The sequence below is a fragment of the Vidua macroura genome, chromosome Z (assembly GCF_024509145.1).
Source record: "Vidua macroura isolate BioBank_ID:100142 chromosome Z, ASM2450914v1, whole genome shotgun sequence".
Classification (NCBI taxonomy): domain Eukaryota; kingdom Metazoa; phylum Chordata; class Aves; order Passeriformes; family Viduidae; genus Vidua; species Vidua macroura.
The window spans coordinates 14,172,664-14,185,680 of record NC_071611.1 but is presented as its reverse complement, the minus strand read 5'-3'; positions in this window follow the sequence as shown (position 1 = coordinate 14,185,680).

Here is a 13,017-nt window from a genome sequence, read left to right as displayed (position 1 = left end):
TGCCCTTGGTTCCTGCCTAGCAACTCATTAGAGTGCAAGTCTATTCCCTGAATACCAGAATTCTATCATAGCTTATCTTTCCTTTGGACTCAGGTCAGATTAAGAACCAGGTCCACATGATCTAGTCTTCTAAGGGCAAATATCACATCACACAAACAAAAAAAAAAAATTGTTGAGATATAGAAGTTATCCTCTCTATCAAATACGTTTTTCCCTTCACTGTTTCTCTTACTATCTTCTGGACCAAAAAGCTAAGGAACCTGGACAATTTGAGAACAAATTTTAGAATTTATTAGCACTCATTTTTCCTCTCTGTTTTTTTGGTGGTTTTTAAATTATTTTTTGGGGTTTTTTTGGTTGTTTGTTTCTTTTTACAATATCTTTGTTTTGTAGAAAATGCTTACAGTCCAAGTATATACTCCAGGGCACCAAAAGTATTCATTTTCACCTTCTTTATATACAGAAACCTTTCCTATATATGTAAAGCAGTATATAGATTGGGCGTGTTGACAAGCTTCAAAAACAAGGGGAAAATATTTGTCTATTTTCAACTTAACTAAGAGGAGTATCTCTTTCCTTGCAAGACCTCGTTCTGGTGAACACTGGGGACAAATGATGTAGTGTGGACATCCAGAGACAAGTTTCCTCAACAATTACATTTTCTTCCCTTGTACACAATTCCAGTGTTATTAAATGTTTGCAGATGATTCACTGCAGGAGACAAGGGCACAGCCAATTCAGACTGAAACCTGGAACACTGGGATAAACACTGAAATTCTGGAACTCACCTAACAGCCCAGGGTCTGGAGCCAGGGCCAGAATACAAGCCAAGGCTGAAGCCAAAGACAGGAACGAAACAAGCTGCCAAGAGGCAGGACCCAGAGCCAGGATATGATCCAAGGGTTGTGAGCCAGAGCCAAGATACAAGTCAAAGGTCAGGAACAGATGCCAGGGACTTGGATCAACAGTAGGCTTCAACCGTTCAACAGCTGAGGAGAAAATACAGACACCACTTTAATGCCCAGCAACTAACTACATGGGATGGCCACACATGTGACTGTGCTGCTGAAAAGCATTAGCCCTCTCTCTAACCCAACAATTTCTAACAGATTCCAGCCAGCACCGAGCTCAGGCCAAAGCCAGCAGTCCAGACTCAAATAAATTGCAAACTATTGCATCACAGCTAAGTGATGGGGTACGAGCTAATTTCTGAAAATGGCATCACAGTTTACTTGCTCTCACAGCCCTGAATCAGCTCAAAAACATAGCTCATTACACATATCACATACATATGGTGCTGTGTTCTTGTGTCTTTGACAGGGTAAGTGAGATCATCCACTACTGACAGGAAATGGGATCCCTAGATGACTAGAGATTGGAGCACAGAAAAGTTACATGTATACAACTACTTTTGGGGATAGTTTTATCAAAATACTCGTTGCTATAAAAACAAATATTCCAATAAAGCCAGATGGCAATCTGGTCCCTTTTTCAATAATCAGACTGTCATACTTGCTCAGACAAAATTTAGGAAAAAAGACAATGTGTGAATGATCCTTCTGTGCAGACACAGACAAAGAGCCACAGCATCATAATTAATTCACTTTCTCCCATAAAGTCTGAAAAGTCTTAATTGAGAATTAGAAGTTTTAGAAATCAAAGTAGGAAAACAGCATGAACTACCTTATCACAATCTTTGGACAACTATAGGAGAAGAAAACCAGTAATTGCATGCAAGCTGTAGATGGAACAAGAGTGGCTGATCTAACCAGTCAGAAAATAAGCCCAAGTGGTGGAGGAATGAACTAAGACAGACAATCAGAGCCTATTGCACTGCTGCCTCCAAAGCTTATTCAATTACAATGAGAAGCATTGATAAAATAGTGTTTTCTAATTTGCCCTGATTAAATACCTGACATTTCCCCAGACTTCATCCTCTCTGTGTCAGGTTTGAAATAAGTTTTAATGAGATACATATATTCCTTTAAATCAGCCTTCAGTTTTTATTTTTCTAGATGCAAAATTTCAGGCTTTGTAGCAAGAAAAAAGTTGTATGTTATCAGCATCCAAAATCATCAGGAGTCATGGTCTTCCCACTCTTCCATATTTGCATTAAATATCCTGCTGACCCAGGTGAGGTAAATGACTGCTTATGAAAGCAAAAGGTGATGTTTTTCACTCCATTTTCTTTACAAATAGTTTTTAAATGCATGAAAAGGTGAAATAAGTTTGTTTTAGAGATTATAGTAGTTTCTATAGTAGCTTCTTAGGCAAGAGAGTAAGAGATAGGGTTGTGCAAAATATTATTCTTAAATAGGTAGGATAAGGGAAAAAACCCTAAAACTATTCATGTTTTGAAATACATTAGAAAATAAAATTGATAGGGCAAATAAATCAAATAATAGCTGTTTCTCTTGTTTGCTAAAAAACTCCAAAACATACTTAACAGACTTCAGAACATTTAAAGCTTTAGGCTTTCATGTGGCTCACTAGAAAATCAGCACATACTCTAAGTTTCCTCAGTGAAAGAAGCTGTGAAATGATTGCAGAGAGGTTTCCAGCTAAAATGTTGGGGGTGAGGGGCAGAAGGGAAAGACACATCCCTTCTTTATTTTTTTTTTTCTTTTTTTGTGAGACTGTGCTGAGGAGATAGTTGTAATTCTTCTCGCCAAAGAAGCAATACTGCTCAGATACCATTACTGAAGTCCCTTTCTTTCCGGTCCTTGAAGGTCTGTATCTTTCTAGTTATATACTGAAAAATATCTACTATCAGTAGTGGCAATACCAAAAATGATCAAGCATTTGTTGAAGGTGTCAAGCATCTCCTGAACAGCACTGTTAAAACTTCTTTTGCAGATAGAAGAAATATCTACATGTTGATAGGGATGAGTCCTGTGGAGGGCTAATACACTTTAGAACAGCTAGAAAGGATTTACTTAGGCCACCCATAAAGTGAAAAAGTGTAAAAGTAGCTTTTATCTTGTCATTTAGCCTGAGGTCTAAAAATACTTCATGACAAGGTTATGACACGTGTCCTACAAGCAGAAGCTCACTTCTTTACAGGGGAAGTACCTGGCTGTTATTAAAGCTGGATGGATTGTTAACAACACAGGTGCCCCTGTAATTTCACAGCTGCCTGGAGTGTTCATCAGGTATCTCTTCATTTAAACATCAGCAAGTGCCTGGAGGCAAAACCATATGGGATGAAAAAGGCTCTCCCAGTAAAGTAATTTCTTACTTGTAAATCCTACTAATTTATGACCCTGTGTTAATTCCTTGAGCTCTTTGAAGAACTATTACATAAATCTTTTTAACTGCAATATCATCTCTTGCACACAAATCATAATTTATTCTAAGGACTTCAAAGGTCATCAGTTATCCTGACTGCAGCTCCAGACTGACATGGCAATCCATTAGAAACAGACTTTTACTAACAAAGTTTTTCACTTTAAATTGCCAGATGACTGAAACTGTTAAGAGGTCACTTTCAGACAAATAGTCATCTTATTTTTATCATCTTTAAAATCCTTTGTTAAGTTCTACAGTCTATTAAGACGCTAGCCATCTTCCCCATGGCCTCTATTATTCAAGAATTATTCAACACCCTCGTTATGATATGTAAATGTATATTTGAACTTGATGAGTTCCATTCTCAGTATTATCCCAAACAAACTCTTAGAATGGAACACACATCAAAGAATAAGTTCCTGCTTTGTAAATATATTCAGAAGAAAGGCACCCTTTTTAATGCATTTCAAGCAACATTTCTTTGGTGTTCAAAAAAGATCTTCCTGCTTCATATCTGTTTATACCCCTGGTTTGAATATGCTCTCTGTATGAAAAGGGCAAAATGTCTGTAAAAATATTTTGTGTGTTTATCATACAAAGTCTGAAACACACCTCCAGAGGAACTGGAAAAATGTAACAATAAAAAAAAAAACAGACCCCAAACAACAACCACCAACCAGAAAAACCCAAAAATGGGAAAAAAAAAAAAAAACAACAAAAAACCAACAACAACACAAAAACACCAAACAAACAAAACCCAAAATCGAAAAACCTAAATAACAACAAAAAAACACCCAAAAAATTAAAAAGGCTTGAAAGCAAATCAAACAAAGAGGGATTTACCAAATGGAAAAGGCAGCTGTAATGGCTGAATTATTTTTATCAGTATTCTAACAAATAACACCTCCTGTGCTTTAAATATTTAATGTGAAATCCATGGATTTATATAGCTTACAAAATGCCAGAGGCTTATTATCTTTACAGATTGCATGACAGGAATATTCATATAATTTGATTCCACTTTTTAAGACAACAGGAATTCCTCCAGGTGCTAATGGTAGATAACTTGTGTGCTGCTTCAATAATCTACTAATTATAGAATTCCTCAGGTAGAACAATGTCATTAATATGATTAAATTATTTATATTTCTAGAAAGCAAAATCTTATTAGATCCTTGGCATTTGACTGTGTATATTATGCAGCTGTGTTTGCAGTTTATGGTGTGGAGGAAAAAGATCTATATTTTTCCTAACCATCAACGTAGCTGGAAAAAGACCAGAGTCTCTTATATCCTAACTTACATTGCTGTTCATAAATTCCAGTGCATACCCTGCATTGCATAGGTTGTCCATTTAGAGCACTATATATAACACTTCTGAGAATGAAGGTTTGTTGTAGGCATTTATTAGGCACCTTATCTTCTCAAGAGTAAAATAACAACAGACATGGATGGATTCTCATCCACCCACTACATGGTAAGCATGCTATCACTAGTGAAATTATCAGACACTGTAATGTAAGATCAGGATCAACCAACTGCCAGAATTAAAGTGAGGGTTTTAGTTTTGCTAAATATAGCAGGACCAACAAAAGCAACATATGTTTGCAGAAAGCACAGCTTGATCTCACTTCAGTAGCTTTGATTTTAAAACAGGAAGGAGTGTAGGGGATTGAGAGCTGGTATTAACTTATAACTTAGCACATAATAATGACATTGAAACTAGATTAAGTTTAAGTTAGGGAAAACAGAAATTTTGATTAGTTCTTGCAGCAGATACTTTCTGCTGCAAGCATCATCACATCACATGGGATAGATAATGTGTTTTTTTATAGAGAAGCAAAAATTTCCACTGTCATCTCTGTACACCATTGTGCAATATATCTAACTTCTATTCTGCCACATGCCTCCATTTGAAACTTATCTTTCTAAATTTGCATGACAATTAGACAAGTATAACCAACGTAAATATGTTCCCATAGTAAAGCAATAAAAACAACAGTAGATTTTAGTAATTTAAATATTAATATATTTAGAGATTTCTTAAGGATGTGGTTTGGTGTCACACCTGTTGTAGCTGCTTTATCAGACACTTACATGTACAATAATTTACTGAATAATATAAAGCTGTCTTAGTAGGTCATTATTCTGCTAACATTTATTTACAGTCAACATAAATTCACATCCATTCACAGCTACAGACAGGCTTAAATGTTAGCAGTATCCCTTCAAGCAAAAGATTACTCTGCTGCTTTTATGAAAAAAATCAACTCAGGATCATTTATCTTCTTGCCCTTCTAAACTTCTAGAATATTTAAGTACAAAATAAACTCTATAGAAAAAAGTTGAGAACACTAGTGTACCATTTGGTGCCTATTAAAATAAATTATCTAACAGTTCCTTCTTGCTTTAAAAATATATGAACTTTTACATTTCAGATTTTGCCAAGAATTCTAGTTTTGATATTGGAAATAACTTGTACAGTACATACTGTATGTAGGCAGCCATTCTAAATATTGTAAAGCATTATTATAAAACATTGCAAGTCCTAACATTACCGAATAAACTAGAGGGTTTTATTCTTTTATATGAATTACCAAGGATTCTTGCCAGTGCATTGCTGTCCATCTATCACATTTTTGAAAAGGGATAAGAAGAAGCATCTTCACATATTCAGCTGACTCTTCTAGTAAAAAAAATAGTTTCAGTTTGTGAGTCATCTCACTTTCTGGCAACAATAACCCAAAAAAAGTGTGATAACATATTTCACCTCTATACTACACAAATCTGGTCCTATAAAATGTAGGATGTTCATCACAGCAAAAGTGAGAAAGAGTCCTCTTCACCCTTCTTTAGCAACTCCTGCAATGTGTAATAGCAAAAAGTCCCCTTGCATAAAACACAGTTTTTGTCTCAGTCCAAATTCACTTCTAGTTGATCTGGCACAGTATAACTGAGATTAAATAACCATCAACCATTTGTACCATAAGAAAGTTCAGTGCTCTTTTTATCAACAAGTTTCTGATGTGCCTCTTTAGAACAGACTTTCCTAGGGCAAGGCAGTCTGCATGGCCCAGATCTGAATGATCTGGGTACCCTAACTAGCACGCTCCTGTTGATTATCACCATGTTGGTAGACTTCCTTAAAATCTCTTAAGTGACATAAATGCCCGTTTTTTCAGACACATCCACTTGAGTGATTGCCAGAGGAAATTTACAAGCCATCCTGAAAAATGCTAAAGTGATGAGTCTTCCATCTGCCTTAAATCACAGGGGTACTAAGCATGTTCCCACAATCAGTTCACTGCTTAGTTGGACAACATTCTCAAGGTTTGATTCTTTCTTATGCATAAGAAAGTCCTCTGCAAAGAATGAGATATGTAGATACAAGCACATTTTTTTTGTGATCAACTTCACCATTCCTCAGGCCAAGTATATCTGATTCATGTTTGCTAGATAGGGCATGCATCTGTTAAATAGCCAAGTTTATAGAGAAGAGAAAAAGCATGCAATATCTCAACTTCAAGTTTAAAGACCTCATTTTCTCCTTCTCTACAGCTACTGTAGTATCATAAGGCATTGTCCAGCATATATAACGTTTCTACAAAATCTACTGCTACATGCAGTGATAAAGATCCAAGTGGGTAGAAAAACAAGATTATTCAATGCTGAATGAGTAGTAAAGGTCTATTAAAAGTTCTCTGCTGAAGGATTTGAGAGTCTGCTCTAGCAAATACTCTTGTTTTCCTAGGTCCACTAGCCATTAAATCCCAAAGCAATGACTTTTTTCCTCCTCTAAGATGTTATATCACACATCAGAAGACAAATCGAGATTCAGAAGGCACTAAAACCAGCATTGGTTCCTGTAGCTGTTAGTGGGAAGGAGAAGATTATAAGAAATGACAGAATCACCTGTAGATAATGCTGCCACATTATTCATAGTTCTCAGTGTGAAAAAGTTTTTGACTTAAGCTATCATGCCTTCTTATCTAATGTGAATGGCTCTCTTTCAGTCTTTTGTAGGAAAGATAATGAACTTCACCAGGAAGATAAGTAAAAGAACCCTGTTATTTCAAAAAAATTCTAAGGCTCCACTTAAAAAATTAAATTTGCTTTTGCCCTACACAAAGGACTGTTTCTGCTTATCCTCAAAAAAAAAAAAAAAAAAAAAAAGAAAACTAGTAATAGAAATTTCTAAATATTTAATTAATACATATTATTCTTTTTCTTTCACTACAATTTAAATAGGTCCTAAGTTCTCATGCATGTGTACTCCATTACTGAAAGTTAAACTGTAAAAAACAGACCAACAGTTCTTTTCATCTGAATGCAAATAGAAATACTAATAGACCTCCTAGGGCACAAAAAACTGAAGGAATGCAAGACAGAATAGCACAAGACAGGACTAACAGATAATCTGTTTTAACCTGTAGGAATTTCTTTGGCTCCAGTACACTACAATGGCTTGAACAGCTGAGAGGTCTTCTGGGATGAGAGATGGGAAAGAGGGATTGGACAGAATGAGGCATCACAATGCCTTGTCAAAACTGGATTTCAGGTGTTAACCTTTAGTGAGAGATCTTTGATCTTCTGGTGATCCATTATGTTAGTTCAGTGGTGGTGACTAGAAAGGTGAGCACTCAAAAATATCTGCCAGGCCAGAAATATTAAACATGTACTCACAATGGGTATTACAGTTGCGTTGTTTGTAGGAGGATTACTATTGTAAGAAGTTACTATTTTGGTTTTTTTCTATATCACTATGTACTTGACTATGTATTATTTTTTGGCAGATAAATAATTGTATGTGTAAATGGAAGACATAGAGAGTTGTGAATTTTTAAAAATAACCATTCTTGCAACATCAACAACACGTACAAAATTCTTGTTCCTCCTATTCATTAAAAATTACAACCTCAGGTACAAAATCATTCACATTTTAGTCACTGAAAAAATATCTAAAATCTGATTATCAGGATTTAAATATGCTCAGGCAGATCTAGTGCCTCCAGCACAATGACACCTGATGTCCTTTATAGGATTTGACAACAAATATCAGCAAATGTATATGAATGCATTAGATGTCTGACTGTTCTTTTTGTGTCCACCATTCTTAAGGCTTCTTTTCCATCCAGTAAAACAATGACATCAGCATCACTCAGATTAACTCTTGGCTTTGTGTGAGTTTTTTAATCCAAAATGAATATTGTCCCTCTGTCTACTTCATTCTCCTGATTAAACTGGTATGAAGCTCAGTAAAACAAGAAGTACTAGTAGCCCTGACTAAAGAAAGCCGTCATCTCAGATACCTATAGCCCATTGCATAAGAATCCATTGGATTATAAATTCAATAACCATTTACAATAAAAATCACTATATCACAGAACTACACAATTCATGTAATTCAGAGACAATGCAAAACAATATAAATTGTTAGTGTACTTGTGTATAGTGAGTAAGATAGGGACATTTAGTTTAATTCTAAAAACTCATCTCAAATATATATTTTTATTACTTGATTTAGTCCTCACATGCTAGCTGAATGCAATGCTTATTAGGTTTTGGGAAAAGAGGGGCTAGTCAGCCATATCTGCCAAAGGAAAAAGAAAATTCTATAGTAGTAAGAATGTGGACTATGTATATTTTTATTACTTTTTCTGTCTCTAGCTTTCATGGTTGTATAATAAACTATTTATAAATATTGTCTTTTCTCAGAATGCCTTCAACATGTAAATAAAATTTCAATGTTACAATTCATTCTTGGTGCATCAGATGATTCAGCAATACTCTAAGCCCCGACCATTCTTGTGTTGCTCAGAAATATCCACCGATACATATATACAACATAGAATTATTCAGGTAAGAAAAACCTTTAACATTGTTATGTTCAACTATTATGCCGGCACTACCAAGTTCACCACTAAACTATGTTCCTAAGCACCATGTCTATAAGTCTTTTAAATACCTCCAGGGATGATGACTCAGCCACCTACCTGGGCAGCCTGTTCCATTGCTTGACAACCCTTTCTGAGAAGGGTTTCTGATAGCCAAATTAAAACTTCCCTGTGGCAGCTTGTGTCCATTATCTCTCATCTAGTTGCTTCCTACTTGAGAGTAGAGACTACCCTCACCTCACTACACCCTCCTTTCAGGTAGTTTTAGAGAGTGATATGATCTCATGTCAGTCTCCTTTTCTCTAGACTCAACAATCCCAGCTCCCTCAGCCACTCCTCAAAGGACTTGTGCTCCAGACCCTTCACCAGCTCAGTTGTTCTGCTCTGAACAACTGTCTTCCTTGTCATGAGAGGCTCTAAACTGGATTCAAGGTGTGGCATCACCAGTGCTGGGTACAGAGTGACAATCCCTTCCCTAGTCCTGCTAGCCACATGATTTTTAATACAAACCAGGATGCCGCTGACATTTTTGGCCACCTGGGCATACACTGGATCATGTTCAACTCTGTCAACAAGCACCCCCAGGTCCTTTTCCTGCAGGCAGTTTTTCAGCCACTCTACCTGAAATCTGTAGGGCTGCCTGGAGCTGTTGTGACTCAAGTGCAGACCCCACACTTGCCTTGTTGAACCTCATAGTTGTTCTCAGTTTCAGTCCATATCCCTCTGCAGGGCCTTCCTATACAACAGCAGGTCAACACTCCCACCCAACTTAATGCCAAGCTAATTGAAGGGGCATTCATCCAGGTTGTTGATAAAGATTTTAAACAGAACTGGCCCCAACACCAAGCTCTCAGAAACCCCACTAGTGACTGGCCACCAACAGGATGCGGCACCATTCACCAACCCTCTCTGGGCCAGGGGGTTTTTAAATCAGTGAAGAGTGCACTGGTCTAAGCCATGAGCAGCCAGTTTCTCCAGGGGCATTCATCCAGGTTGTTGATAAAGATTTTAAACAGAACTGGCCCCAACACCAAGCTCTCAGAAACCCCACTAGTGACTGGCCACCAACAGGATGCGGCACCATTCACCAACCCTCTCTGGGCCAGGGGGTTTTTAAATCAGTGAAGAGTGCACTGGTCTAAGCCATGAGCAGCCAGTTTCTCCAGGACAGTGCTGTGGGAAACTGTATCAATGACTTTACTGAAGTCCATGTAGACAGATCCACATGAACATGGCTCAGGGAGTGCTTTCACCAGCTCCCTTAGTAGCCTCAGGTGGATCTATTCTGCCCCCATAGATTTGAGAGTGTATGTGGGCAAGCAGGTTGCTGACCATTTCCTCCTGGACTGTGGGGCCTTCATTTTACTCCCCATCCCTGTCTTCCAGCTTGGGGGGCTGGGTACCCTAACTAGGCAAAGAAAGCATTACAAGTCTTAGCCTTTTTTCCATCTTTAGTTGCTGACATGGTAATCGTATGGTCTTCCTACATGGCATCCTGGAAAAGCTGATCACCCTGTGCTACAACCAAACACAAAGGCTATACCTCACCACATGAGTTATTTTCTAGTACTTCAACTGAAGTGAAGAAGCATAAATAAGGATAGCAAACAAAGCTCAGAAGTAGATAAGAAGCTAGCTAAGTAGGTGAGAAATAGCTCATCAATAAGAAGTAAGGTTTAATTCTCTGACATTACTGTCCTCAATGGCGCACATATTATAGGTGCAATTAATTCTAATTCTAATCCTGCTCAGTATTTGCATATTAGGGACAGGCCTAAATCTTCTCTAAAAAAATGTAACATGCTATATATCTTTAGGTCTAGTATTCATCACATTCATGTATATTATTTTTCAGGAGTATCTGCACTGTTTGGGATAATTTCTGAATGAAGACTGTATGGTAGGTTTAGTTCAGAAATTTCCTGATAAATTTTCTGCTCCATAAACCATCAAAAGTCCTAAAAGTTTTCTTGCCACTTATTAAAACTGCTGGCCATTTCTGAATGCTTCTCAATATCCACCCAAAGGACTAGAGAATGGAGCTCCCAGCCTTAAGACCCCCTTGAATTCTCACTGAATGTACTGACTAAAACCTTTCTTCCTGGAATGATAAAAATATGACCCTCTTCCCTCTGAATTATTAAAACTTTAAAATTACAGGGTTTTCAGACAAAGAGATGGGAAAAGGAATATCAGTTCTTTACTAGTGTGTGTCTGTGTAACCAGGCAAGCAAACAACAACAATGCTAGCACAGCAAACGAGAGAAGAAATCCCAGTGAAGTTTCTTCCGCTCTTTGAGCACTTTTGGTGCAGTTCCGGCCGCAGCGGGCAGGGGGCGCTGCTGGCTCCCGGTGGGCTGGGCGGGTGCTGTGATTCCCCCACACCTGCAGGGGGCGCTGTGGCGCGGGTCCGGCCCGGCTTCCTCATGCGGAAATAGCAGCTGAGGCAAGGGGAGATGGCTTCCCTTGTGAAACTCACGGGGAGTAGTCAGTCTCAGTGCCACTCCGGGTCATGACCTGGACTGTAGCAGGAAACTTGGAGCAATGGGCTGGAACATCAAAGGCAAACGGGTCCAAGGGCAGCAAATCAAAGTGTAGCAATAATGTCGGTGCAGCAGCAGGAACAGCGGCTGGGTAGACCCCAGAGGGTGAGGGTGGAACTAAAATGTAGCGAAAACCTTGGTGCAACAGCAGGAAACAGCGGGGGCCAGATGTGGAGGGAAGTCGAGCTAAGTGTAGCAAAAGACCCCAGAGTAGTGGCAGGAAACAGCAGGGGCAAGCAGATCCAATTGGGCAGCAATGGGCCTTGGCGTCACTCACTGGCAACTGGCAGCAATGGTGAAGGCGGGCAGGTCCAATCGAGCAGCAATTAATGTCGGCAGCCAGTAGAAACAGAAAAAAGAAAAAGAAGAAAAAGACAGACCCTGGGAGCAAACCACAGGTCAGCTCCATCAAGGGAAGGACAGGCACCTGCTCCCCACACCACACGTGGCTGCTTTCCCCTCTGATTGCAGAGAGGAGAAAGGGCTGAGCCCAGCCCCTGACCCCCAGCCAAGTCTCTGTTAGACTCCGACATTTCATGATATCACTGCACTTCCCAAGAGAAACCCTGCAGCCAGAGAGCTCGCTCCCCAGCTAAGAGACTGCTGCAACCATACTCCTTCCCCTCTCCTCCCCCAGAACCATCTCAGTGGAATTTGAAGATGCCCAACCATGTTTTTGTCTCTTAACACTGTCCGTTCATCATCTCCAGGGAAACAAATGGGAAGAAAAGTTCCCTGAGAGAAAGGAAAAAAAAAAAGAAAAAGCCTAATCCCCAGCACGAAGATACTTACTTTTCCTTTCTGTAGGAAAGTTTGGAATTTCTATTTCTTGTTTCAGAATGCTAGAATTTTGACTTTAGGACCAGCTTTACCATCTTATGTCTGAAGTAGACAAATCATTGTCATAAGAAAAGGAACACCATGGAAGAGTATTTTCTCTGCAATTCACCTTTCTGAATTCTCCCATGGGTCCATTTGGCATTCTTAAAATTAGAATTTTAACATAGTGGTCACACCACACCCTTGCCATATTCTTTACTTCCTTCTAAAGGCTGTCTGAATGGTGAAGGCAGCTAAGATGTGAGTAGGCACCTGATGCAAGGGGGAACTGAGATCTGTTGACCTGTTGTCCTGGATTGCAAGGCAAGATGTATTCTATTTGCCATCTGTTAGAGGTGTGGCAGTTATCTTCTGTTAATTGGGCAGTTTTCCTTATCTCTTCCACAAACCAATCCTCCCTCCGGGGAGACATCTGCTGTTAATGGCCTATTGAATGTCACTGCATGACTGATA